This window comes from Mustela putorius, unplaced genomic scaffold, assembly GCF_011764305.1.
Source record: "Mustela putorius furo isolate JIRA1106 unplaced genomic scaffold, ASM1176430v1.1 tig00003858_pilon_pilon_pilon, whole genome shotgun sequence".
In the NCBI taxonomy this organism is placed as follows: Eukaryota; Metazoa; Chordata; class Mammalia; order Carnivora; family Mustelidae; genus Mustela; species Mustela putorius.
The window spans coordinates 51,844,906-51,858,134 of NW_025422010.1; the positions used below are offsets into that span (position 1 = coordinate 51,844,906).

The 13,229-nt window shown below is 38.1% G+C and overlaps 1 pseudogene; it reads left to right on the forward strand.

Annotated features, from left to right (window-relative positions):
- Positions 1–12,789, forward strand: part of LOC101679527 — a 164,625-nt pseudogene extending 151,836 nt beyond the window's left edge.
- The last annotated feature ends 440 nt before the right edge of the window (positions 12,790–13,229 follow it).

A 13,229-nucleotide genomic window follows, 5' to 3' on the forward strand; every position in this document is an offset into this window, starting at 1 on the left:
TTAAAATATTTAAGAAGAAATTCTGAAGGGGAAGTGAAAAGCAAACATGAGCCGTAGAGGTGAAGGACCAAGGTAGAAATTTGTGGCTTTCAAAGAAGAGTCTGCTCAGTGTTTTTAATATGGATGATGGTGAGTATTCAATCATTATGAATTCAATTACATTGGATATATTTTTAAAAGTGATGCTGTGGTTCTATTTTAAAATGTCAATATTTATAACATACTAAACTTACATTCTTTGCAACTATTTCAATTTATGATGGAACTAAACTAAAAATGTGTGAGCAGTAAATAGATTTTCAACAATATTTTAGGGGTGTGCAAGCAAAATAAATTAAATTCCACTGATACTAAGTTTCCAGAACCCAAGGAGAGTGTGGAATTTCTCAAAGATCGTGAAGTGGAAGAGGCCTGAGTCATATCAAAGCTCATGTTCAGGAATCTCATAAAAGGAGGGAACAATACTAGCATAACACATAGGAGACTTGTGGCAGAGTGTAGCCTAATCTATTTTGGTAAAGACTCGGGCATCCTATGGGGACCCTATATTATGTCAAACTATTCTAGGCCTTATGACAAAGCTAGAAATCCAACGCCAGAAATTCTTGAATTAGATGTCAGGTATGGGTATACAAGTCATAGGGTAATAATAGGATTAAGATAGGAAGGGAGGCCATGGCCTCATAGACTGATAGTCAGGAAAGATAAACAGAAAGAAGTCTCATCACGGAACCATATTCTCTTTAAGATTAAGATTCATAACTAGTATCAGTTGCCAAATCACATACCAAAGTTCAGGCCAGTTCACTCCAATAAAAACAGGTCAGGAAAGGCATTGAGCAAGCAAGCCAGATCCCATCAGTGGCTACAATAAGGATTGAGGCTGATGGCTAGAAACCAGAAGGCCTGGCACTTGACCAGAGGACAGAGTAAAGACCAGGTACACAGCCATCCCTCCCCATACGAGGGGTTATATTAGATTCCCTGCCCCCACACAACGTCTTGGGAAGGAGAATGGGTGAAGGAGATTCCTTAACAAGTGTGTTACCTTCAGATACATGTCCCACAAAAGACTATTAAAAGGGAAATGACTGAGATGTTTTAATTAAAAAAGATTAAATGGTTTCTGACAACCATATGAATGTGTGCTTGAGAGCAAGATGTTGTCGGTTACAGGAAAACTCATGCTCTGTATCTAAGTTGTAGTGTCCTACATTGACTTGGCCACAAACACCACTAACATCTATGAATACAGAAACCTATGTGCATTATAAAATGCCAAGCAAAATTTAAATAATCTCTTAAGTAACCATTCAGATATTTTAAGGTTAATTATATAGCACTTTCTTCTGTATCTTTAAAAATATCTGAATCATTGATACAAACAAAAGAATATGTGTATTAACTCAAGAAAACAGTATCAATATAAGGTAACTTAGAAAAAATATGTAGTTTTGGGGGTAAAACTCATCCAAGGACAATAGAAATTTCTTACCAAGTTATTATAATTTATAATATCTGGATTGTAAAATTCTTTCATTCTACTCACTTTATGAACATGTAGTGTCTAGTTTTGATGGAAAAACTAAATTACACCAGTATAGAGATTTAATCCTGCCTGAAGCAAGCAAATTAACTAAGTGATTTCTCAATTTTCCTTCCAAGTCCTAGGATTTAATGAGGTTGTGTAAGAGATGACTGAATCCAAAAAGTGTGGCTATACTGTCAGCGTTGATGGTTTTCCCTCAGAGATGCGAGTGAGTCAGGGAGATGTGACCTTTTGCTGAAGGACTGAGACTCATTACATGTATGCATGTAAGATTTTTACCAAAACCCATTAAAGCAATTGCTTAGACCTCTTTGTTGTGAGGTCAGAAAAACAGGCCAGGGAATGGTCTGGAGTGTTCTCTAGGACTGGCTTCCAGAAGAGACCCAGGAATGGAGATGCCGGGGAAACGCCCAACAGGTGTGTGTCAGTCAGTCTAGTCAAGAGACAGAAATCAGAACAGCTTTTTAACCAAGAGCCTTTAATATGGAAACTAAGTCCTCATAAAGTATTGGTAACTATGTTAACCGAAAGGCAAAACAAAACCCAAAACACTGAGACAAGGAAGGAAGCAAGATCTGCGGGAAGCAGTGACCACACCCGCGTGGGAAGGTCCTTGCAGATGGACTTCTGGGAGCTGAAAATCAGACCTTTCTGGAAGGGACGCCAGTTGGCTGGTGCTGTTTTTGCGAGTGGAACATAAATTCCAAAACGGAGTTAATGCTGCTTCCCCAAGGAACTGCGGCTGTCGGGGTGAAGAAGTAACACTAAGGGAACCAGGGGGTTGTTGTTTAAGGATACAGATGAGCAACTAGTTGATGAAGAAGGCCTAGAGACTGAAAGCGCAGCCTAGTGATTACAGACCATACTGTACTGTCAACCCCAAAGTTGCTAGGAGACTAGGTCTTCATCGTACCCCCACAAAAAAGAAACAATGCTTACGTGAAGTGACGGGGTTTTAGCTCACACAACCGCGGTAATCATACCACAACACATACATGTACCAATCAACACGTTCCAGACCTTCATGTTGAATGTCAGTTACATCTCAATAAAAATACATTAAAAAGAAGCGTGAAATGGAGAGGAGCAAGTCTCTCCTTTCTCCTCCAGCTTTTCACTCTGCGTCTGGCACCCCCATCGGCAGTCCTGCAAGGAGCTAAGCGCAGGCAGAAATGTGTCCCGCACAGTCCTGGCTTAGACACGAAGAAGCAAAGCATGGAAGGGTGAGTTTGAAGCTGAAAACCAATAGCTTCACAACTGGGACAGAGTGAAAAAAATAAGGACCGCAGTTTGTCAAATCTACAGAAAGCAAAAACCATGAAAACGTGCATCTAAAAGACAAATAGAAAAAATATCAGAAAATGACTGAATTGGTAAATCTCAAACATTTATATGAAATTATCTTTGTAAAGAATATAGAATCCTGGCTTATAAAAAATGACAAGCTGCTGCTGAGCAAACATAGTATATTTACATTTAATCATAAAAGGATGGCTAATGTTGAGGGGTGAAAATTCAGACCGTTGGTTCAAAATGTATTTGGGGCTGAGACTCCCTCTTTTCAAGGCAGGAGAAGTGACGCTGACACCCCATGGCCTTGGTTCTCTGACACTGTCCAGCTCAGGAGACATTTTTTGGGGCACAAAACACAGAATCATTCTGATCATTCAGAGGACCTAATGAGCAAAGCACTGTCCCTAAGCCTTTCAGAAGCCGAAAAACCAGCCCCAAAACTTAAGCCAAGGGTTATGTCTGACTCCCTCAGAGCTGTGCTGTGAACACGTCGATGATGGCTCTCTTTAGAAATAACCTGGTACCATCTGGAAAACACAAGAGGGCGTGGACACTGGGTTTTGTATTGTGGGATGTTTTCTTTTCCCTTTTCTCTGTTGTTCACAGCACAAATCACAGGCCAAACAGAGTTATAATCCAATGAAGATCCAAACAATGAATAAGAATAAGAGATGACAACATTCTTTTCAGACTTAGGAAGACACTGCAAGTTAAGAGTTAAGTATCTTTCCAAAAATCACGGATCGGAAAGTCTGACAGAATTATAGGGATGTGACCCACTGACTCTTAATTCCTAATTTTCACTGCATAATGTCACCTCCCCGATATCAAGATAAACAATTGTAGGGATACCATAACACGTGCTGGATATGAATTAGAATTATTCCATAAGATAAGGCAAAGTCTAAGCTGGTTGCTGTCATGACAAGAGCCATTTTCATTTGCAGTTGACCCCATACTGACTGGCCAAAGAAGACCTGTTAAGTAGTAGAGCCCATCAGCTAGTACGGCCCCCAGAACCACACGCTTCACTCTGGCTAAATTAATAAACATTGACTTATAGAAGGTATATGATCAAATGCCATCTTCTGACTACACAGGGAGTAGGAGAACTTTTAATTCATTTAACAAAACTTATCACTAGGTTCTAGAGCACCAGCTACACTGGAAGTGGTGAATTAATAAGATGAAAAGGACATAGTCCCTATCACCAAAGAATTCACATTCTCATTGAATTCACAGCAGATAAAAAAGATCTGTAAAGGATCAGCTGTTACATCAAGATGGACACAAAATGCCATGAAATGTAGACGGAGAACACGAGAAATATCTGGCTCATCCTTACACAGGCATACACGTCTCACTTTCTCCAGTTGTAATACGCAGCCATATCAATGTTTACTCCTATAATTAGATACCACAGAACAACTCTCCAAATTATTAGGAACATTTTTCTTTAGCTTGAAAACAGCTAAGAGAACTTACAAGCAACAGACTTCCAAAATTAACTCGGGTTCACGCGCAAATCTAAATTAGTTTGGGTGAACCACTTCCAACTGCACTGCCCTCCATTCGTAAGGCCTTTCCCCAGTGCTTAGTGGCAGAAAATATACTGCAGACAAGTCAGCATTTTGTGTATATAAGAGAGAGAAGAATCAATGAAGGCTTCTAAGGCTCTGAAAAAAAATGAAGCAACATGACAGGTTACATGAGAAAAGAGGCCCAGCCAAAAAATAAATAAATAAATAAAAATAATGGAGAAAATGAGAACAAGTGACCTGTCTGAAAACCCCTTTTATCTTATGTAGTCTTGTTTTTCCTCCGCATGCCAGAGACCTAGGAAGCATCCGCAAAACGGATGGTGAGAAAAAAATTTTAAATCTATATAATAATCATAGAAATTAAAAATCATTTTTAGCCAAATCTCGAAGCCCCATGGAATATAGTGAGTATATAATAAAAATTATGACAGTGTTCATTGCTTCTAGGTCTCTCTTCTCTCTCTCTTCCTCTCTCTCATAGTTCACTTAAAGTGAAGCATTTTTCACTCAAAGTACACAGCAGCCTGAAGGCAGAAAATTCTTCAGTTTGAAATGCCAGAATAACATAAGGACTAAGCCTTGGCCCATTTTATGCCAGCGTATCAGACCTCAGCCTCTGTTTTCCAAAAATCAGGAACAGGAGGACTATTTCTAGCAGATTCCATCTGAGCCAGAAGGACACTAACAGATTCTAAACAAAAGAGACAATCCAGCAAAAATTTAAGATCCGCTGATGATGAGTCAATCCACACAAATCCTCCATCACATAAAATCTCCTTCTCTGCCCCCAGCAAGAGCCTTGAAACTGCTGCTACTTTAGGGATATTCACAAACACATCAGTTTGAAGCCTTGACAATTGCCTTCTTGATGTCTGCTTTCAATAAGCTCTTAAATAATTTGTTTATCACTTGGGCCATTTGGTGATAAATGGAGTTTATTCAGTGTGTCCTCTAATTAATTAGCTGGCTTTCTGTGCTATTAATGGAGGCACACGTATATCCATTAGCCCTTTAGGAGTTCTCTTGTACACAGCCGTTGAAAAAGGAACATTTCACAGCCTATAAGGTGCTGACTCTTGGTAATTCTGTTTGGGCTGCAACAGGAAGTGGCAGATTTTCCCAGGTGATCAGGTTTTCCTTTGGCCCAAAAGGGAAAATAAACATCGGCAGGATTGTGCTTCTTTTGAAGTGGCCACAGTTTCACTGCAGTTTCCATCCAACGCAACATGCATTTTGTCAGGCTGAGGTTCAGCCGTTAGGTTGCTAATTAAGTTAACAAGTGCTGTGTGCTGCTTAATTTGGCAACAAGCTAGCCTACAGACTGCTCAATAAGAAAAGCAGCATTTCTGTAATGAGTCTGTTTTTTAGTCTGGAATTAAGCTAAAAACTATAATGATCCCTATGAAGGGATATCTGATGCATGTGTTCAAAATGCAGAATAGGAGAATATGCTGTTTTCCATATTAGACACTCACACCTTTTAGTTACACATTGACCGCACAATGCAGCTGAAAGAGGAGTAATTGCACGTGTACATTTTTAATTCATCATAATTCATACAAAATGTGTTTCTCTGCCCAACTTCCTTCTTACAGCTGTCATTTTGCCCAACTGCAAACTGACTTTTAGTAATAAATTCCATTGCAGTGCACTAATTGTGGGTGTGAATTATTCTCTTATTATCCTCAGTTGAAGTGCCGCTCCTTCAATTGCAGGGGTTAAAAAAGAAATCCATTGGTTCGTTTATTCCATAGGAGTTTACTGAGCATCTACTGTGTGCCAGATGCTGTACTAAGCTCCAAGGACTCAGAGGAAAAAATATGCCTAGAGTGGGATCTTCACAGAGCTTCAAAAAGAATAACCATGTATTTATTCCATCTAAGAAAATATAGTTCAGGAAGGAATATTCCTGGACTAAGATCTTGGAGACCAGCACTCAGATGCATGCTCTATAAATATACCTAAATTCAGTCACCAACCAAGGAAAGAAAACAAAATGAGCAAGTTGTCTAATCTCTCTGGGCCTCATCAGTTCATTTATAAAATGGAAGGGCATGGCTTACTTGTTAAGTCCTTTCGGCAGATTTTTTGAATAATCGAAATTCTCTCATGACCTATACTCAACCAAATGCTATTTCATCAACCTAGAGTTCCTTTCTTCTTTCCTCTTCTATTTTTGCATACTAAAAGACGACTCAATGAGATCTGTAGTCTACTTAATTGTAGTGTATCAGTGTCAATTTCCCAGTTTTGATGAATGTGCTTGTTCTATAACATGGCACCATTAAGAGAAGCTGAGTGGGGAGGACCTTGGATCTCTCCATGCTATTTTTGCAACTTCTTAGAGAAGTCTGTAATTATTTAAAATAAAAGTTTTCAAAAAACACTCCCGAATTCACAGCCTATCTCAAAAACAAAATTAAAACTGAAATCAATCTCTTCTTCCTTTATCTCTATTATAACATTTCGACTGCCTTATAGTTAGCTACGAGTCCACCTGCCTCCCTTGATTTTTAATTCCGGAAGATAGAACTGCAGCATATTTATCTTTGCATCCTACACAGACCTTACAATAAATAGTTGCTTTGCTAACCCAGGTTCATTTAATTAAATTCAACAAACTATGTTCAAAACACCAGTTAAAACATTTCCTTACATCTCTTATCTCATCAGGGAAGCTCTGTCTTACACTCTGCCTCCTCTTAGGGGCATTCAGCAGGATCTGTATGCAGAACACGCGCAGGCATACCATTCACAGACTCATTTCTTCAAGGTGCCTAGGAGTAAAATGTGACTGGGAGTAACTTGGATCCCAAGGTCCAAGAGAGTTAATTAACCAGTGATGGCAGAATATAGTACATAAATAATGGAGAATCATAGAAATAAAGATGATGTTATATAAACTTTCAGAGCCTGCAATATACTGTTCCGGGTTTGGTTTTCAAATGGAAGACAATTAAAATAAAGTACACCTCTATTTGGTTCGGAAGATGCTTTGACTAAAGGTTTTCGAGATCTTGAGACTCTAGCATTGAAACCTACATACATAATGGGGATACCTGGGGATTAACACAAGACGGGACTTCGAAAGGTCATTTCTACCCACTTATGACTTATATTCGTAAACGTTAGCAGCTGGGATCAGCCATCTGTAGCTGCTAAGATAAAGACAGATATGCCTACATTTTCCAACTTGTTAAATAGAGATCATTGCAAATTATTAAAATGTGACTTCAGTAAAATTAAAATTGAATTAAATTAAATTAAAAACTTAAGTCAGTGACAACCACTCTTTGAGAACATAGGTAAGCTATTGAAAGAAAAAATAATAATTGTATCAGGATAGAACGCTGCAAAAGCTAATAAAATTTTTAAATTACTTTTAATGTAGTTATTTGTGCTTGATTTTGCCTCTGGGAATAACTGACGGTTGTCCTGAAATATTCAATCATGTGTAAACAGACAAAATGTAATTTATAATGATCAATCATTTTCCCTAAAACATGTTGGGTATAAATATAAATTCCACTTTAGCAAAAATTTACAATAAAAATATAAAGAATATTTTTACATGGTATCTACTTTACCTGAGTACCAGTTAAATTATAAAATTTGTTTTATAATTTTAAAAACTTATATGATATATATAATTTTATAATGTAACATAAATTATATTTGAAAACATATAATTTATATATATAATTTTTATAATTAAAAATATTTTATATTAGCAGCCTTTCCTTTATTTGCCTTTGATCAAAACACAGACTACTGAAACTTAGACATATATATCAAAGTTGCTCATCTGATAAGTCGGAACAATGTGGCAAATGTGGCCAAAACAATGAATATAATTAAGACCACTGATATCTTTACTAACTGAGCTATTTTGGTGACCTCAATAAAATGAGGTGCCATGCTGGATATATTGGATTATATACTATATCCAATTATATCACATATATAACATAATATATATTATATATTGGATTTATGTGGATTAGGTTTTGTGAATTAAAATTGATATGAGTCAAATCAGAAAGCTAAAGAACTAAAATAGGATGGCCATTTTTATGTCCATATTAATAGGCAACAGGAGACAATGCATGATCTCCACCACCACAAGTACCTGTTTATATAAGATTCATTAGTTGTCTGGAAAGCAGTCTTAAAAGGCACAAGCTATGTGACTGCTGTGGTAAGCAGTCTAATAGTGCTCTCAAGATGTCATACCCTAATCCCCAGAACCTGGGAATATATTATGTTATATGGCAAGGAAGAATTAGACTTGCAGATAGAAGTGAGGTTGTTAATGAATGAGCTTATGGGAAAATAGAGAAATTATCCAAGATTATCTGGGTGGGCCAAACAAAATCAAGAGGGTCATTAAAGGTAGAAGAAGTAAGCAAAAAAGTTAGCATCAGAGTGAAGTAATGGCAGAAAAACTCAAGTGGTGAAGGCTGCTTTAAAGATGGAAGAGGCCACAAGCCAAGGAATGCAGAAGCTGGAAAATGCTGGAATGCTCTGCAAGCTGAGACAGGTAAGAAAATAAATGTCCTTAGAACCTCTAGGAGGCACACAGCTATGCTGATACCTTGATTTTAACCCAGTGAGAGCTATTTTAGATTGCTGACCTCCAAAATGATAAGATAATAAATATGGGTTGTTTTAAGTCATTAAGTCTTTGGCAATTTGTTACAGCAGCAATAAACACTAATACAACTACACATCCAATTTCTGGTTCTGCATGTAAGGAGACTCAAAGCTGCCACAACATCCTAACCAGCAGCAAAAAGCTGTGCAAACTGAAATATCAACAATGTTTCCAGCATATGTGAGAGAGGTGAGGGCACACAGAAAACCACTAACCCAGTCACTGGAGAGGCCTATAGCAAATATAGAGAATACTCATTGACTGAAATAGAGACTACAGACTATTGCCTGCCTCAGGAACAAGTAATGGCGAAGGAAAACCTGAACCGTAACTGACACATTGCTGGAGGCTCGGCGTGGACAAGTCTGAGAGTTAGAAACCCTAGGGAGACCTAGACATCAGAAGGCCCCACAACTATGTGAGATTTACTGCTAGGAGCTAAACAGGTTCCTATAGCAGGTGTCTAATAAAAATGCCCTAGTGCTTTCAACAGGGGTGTTGGGGAAGAGGAACCATTTTGAAATATGCCAGAGCACTCTGTTCTTCTTAACAAGACCTGTTCTCAGTGGATACTAGTTAAGCAGAGCCTAATCTGCTGGGATAACATCAGAGCATACCAAAAGGCCAAAAAGACAATTTTAAAAGATGGAACAAGCATCAAAAACAGATATGGTAGGAATGGTAGAATTATCAAACCAGGACTTTAAAATGTTATGACTAATATGCTAAGGGCTCTAATGGATAAAGTAGACAGCAATGTAAGAACAGATGGGTAATGTAAGTAGAAAGATGGAAATCCTAAAAAGGAACCAAAAAAGAAATGCTTGAGACCAAAAACATCATAACATAAAGAATGCTTTTGATGGGATTACTACTAGTAGAATGGACACAGTGTGTACTTAAGGATACTGCAACAAAAACCTCCAAGCCAAAAAGCAAAGAGAACAAAGACTGAAAGAAAAAAATGATACCACCACCATAACAGAGTATCTAAGGACGACAGCTACAAAAGATATAACATATGCATAGTGGGAATATTGGAAGTAGAATAAAGAGAGAAAAGAAAAGAAGAAATATGGTCTAAACAATAATGACTGAGAATTACCTCAAATTAATGTCACACATGAAAACACAGATTCAGGAAGCTCAGAGGACACCTAGTAGGATTGCTGCCGTAAAAACTACACCTAGGCATATCACTTTGAAATTAAGAAGGAGCACCTGGGTGGCTCAGTAGGTTAAGCCTCTGCCTTCAGCTCAGATCAGGATCTCAGGGTCCTGGCATCGAGTCCCACATAGGGCTCTCTGCTCAGTGGGGAGCCTGCTTCCTCCTCTCTCTCTCTCTGCCTGCCTCTCTGCCTACTTGTGATCTCTCTCTCTCTCTCTGTCAAATAAATAAATAAATAAATTCTTAAAAAAAAAGAAATAAATTAAGAAAATCTTGAAAGACATCAGGAGGGGGGGGGGGTAGAAGGACACCTTACCTCCAGAGTAACAAAAATAAGAATTACGTGCAACTTCTCCTAAGAAACCTTGAAAGTAGGGTAGGGGGTGCCTAGTTGGCTCAGTCAGTTCAGAGTCTGACTCATGATTTCAGCTCAGGTCATGATCTCTGGGTCTAGAATTGAGCCCTGTGTCGGGTTCTGTGCTGGTCATGGAACCTGCTTAAGGTTCCTATCCTATCTCTCCTTCTCCTTCTGCCTGTTCTCCCTAAAAAAAAGAGGTGGCAAGTAAAATATATACAGTGCAGGCATGCTTCAATTTATTGTGCTTCATAGATGCTGTGTTTTTTACAAATTGAAGGTTTGTGGGCACCCTGCATACAGCAAATCTATTGGTGCTATTTTTCCAACAGCATTTGTTCATTTCATGTCTCTGTATCACATTTTGGTAGTTCTTGTGGTATTTCAAACATTTTCATTATTATTTTATTTGTTATGGTGATCTGTGATCTGTAATCTTTGATGTTACTCCTGTAATTGTTTTGGGGTGCCACCCACTGCAGCCCTACAAGACAGCAAACTTAATTGATAAATGTTATGTGTGTTTTGACTGCTCTACTAGCTGGCCATTCCCCCATCTCTCTCCCTCTCCATTGTCTCCCTATTTGCCGAGACACGGGACTATTAAAATTACGTCAATTAATAACTCTGCAATGGCCTCTAAGTGTTCAAGTGAAAGGAAGAACCACACATTTCTCACTTTAAAAGCTAGAGATAATTAAGCTTAGTGAGGAAGGCATGTCAAAAGCTGACATAGGCTGAAAGCAAGGCCTCTTACACCAAACTATGAGCCAAAAAAGGGATAAGTTTGAAGGAAATTAAAGTGCTACTCCAGTGAACATGTGAATGATAAGAAAGCAGCCTTATTGCTGATATGGAGAAAGTTTTAATGGTCTGTATAGAAGATCAAACCAGCCACAACATCCCTTTAAGCCAACACCTAATCCAGAGCAAAGCCTTAACTCTCTCTTCTGTTCTCTGAAGGCTGACCAGTGAGAAAGCTGCAGAAGAAAAGTCTGAAGTTAGCAGAGGTTGGTTCGTAAGGTTTAAGGAAAAAGGGCATCCTATGACACAACACAAGCTTAATCAGTGGACCCTCTCTAGGAGCTAAGAGGGATCTTGTGCTCAGTTTTGCAGATTTTTTTTTTTTTAACACCATACATTTATCTGGTTTCATGGTCTGAGGGTGACCTCTTCCGATAAACTATTAGTCTCCAAATTGTAACAAATCCTGGTGTTTATATACTTTATTTCACTTTGCAACACTGAGCTATTATTTTATCTTTTACCATTCATTAGTGACACATCCATAACTTTTAAAGAATTAAGTCTATAGAGAGATTACATTTGCTGTCCAATTATTGCCATAGATTAATATTCCTACTGTTTCATTACTTCTGCTAGAGTTGAGAGATTACAGCAAACTATATGATGACCTAGGAGAGTTTCCAAGTGGCTGGTTTCAGCTCATTATTAGTATACTTTCTTTCCTCTTTTTCACTGATATCCTTATCTACTGGATTCACAGAGGCCTTCATCATAGACTTGTGTAGAAACACATATATAAACCTCATCATCTCTGGAAGTTCCAAACTCCATTTGCAAATCATGCTTTTCGTTCTTTGGAGGGCTTCCTTCAGAATCTACCCTGCCATATATACCCTTTTATCTTTCCGTTACACAAGGTAGTATATTTAAGTTTGTACATCTTGATCAATATCTGGACAATTACCATTCAGATGGCAATTTCCATGTTCCCCAAATCTGAAGGCCATTTATTAACGGCTCAGCCCATCATATAGACCACCAAATAATTCTTTGACTACAACTATGAATAGTATTTCACCTTGAGGGAGAGAATTAGAGGCTTGTTTAAAAATCCTTCCTCCTTTGGGATACCTGGATGGCTCAGTCACTTGAACATCTGATTCTTGGTTTTCAGTTCAGGTCCTGATCTCAGGATCCTGAGACTGAGCCCCATTCTGGGCTCCGTGCTCAGCAGTGAGTTGGCTTCTCTCCCTCTGTGTCTGCCCCCACCCCCTGCTTGTGCCCTCTCTCTCTCTTTCTGAAATAAATAAGTAAGTCTTAAAAAAAAAAAAAATCCTTCCTCCTTTCAAGGGAAGGGACCACTTAGTTATATGAAGATGACAAAAGAAAAGTGCAAAAGTGATTCAGAAAATGGTTGTAAAAATGAAAAATTATTCAATGGAGAGTTTACAAAAACTGAGTAGATTGCTGCCCTTTTATTAAATATTTTGACATATTTTTAATAAGGAAAAGTAATCTACATACATACAACCAAGCGACATAGCCAGTAACTAGTATTTGAAAGTCTGCATTGTGGGTACTATTGAGGAATGATTGTGATGGTAGATGAAGGAAAGATGCTATGAAGATCAAAATTTCAACCTCGTGCTTACAATACTAGGTACTGGTGTAAAGGACAAGTCATGTATTTCTAGCCACATATCTGTAATTTGTATGGCCTCAACAACAGTTTTTATAAAGATAGAGAATTAATTACTGAGGAGACTAGAGTATGATCTTTTGCTTTAAGCCATCCCTGAGATTTAAGGAAAGGAACCATCTCCATAACAGAGAAGTGTAAAGTAAAGCAAGTGCTAATGTAGAAGTTTCAGCAAGTTCTCCAGATCTACTGAGATAATTAATGAGGATGGCTACCCTAAACA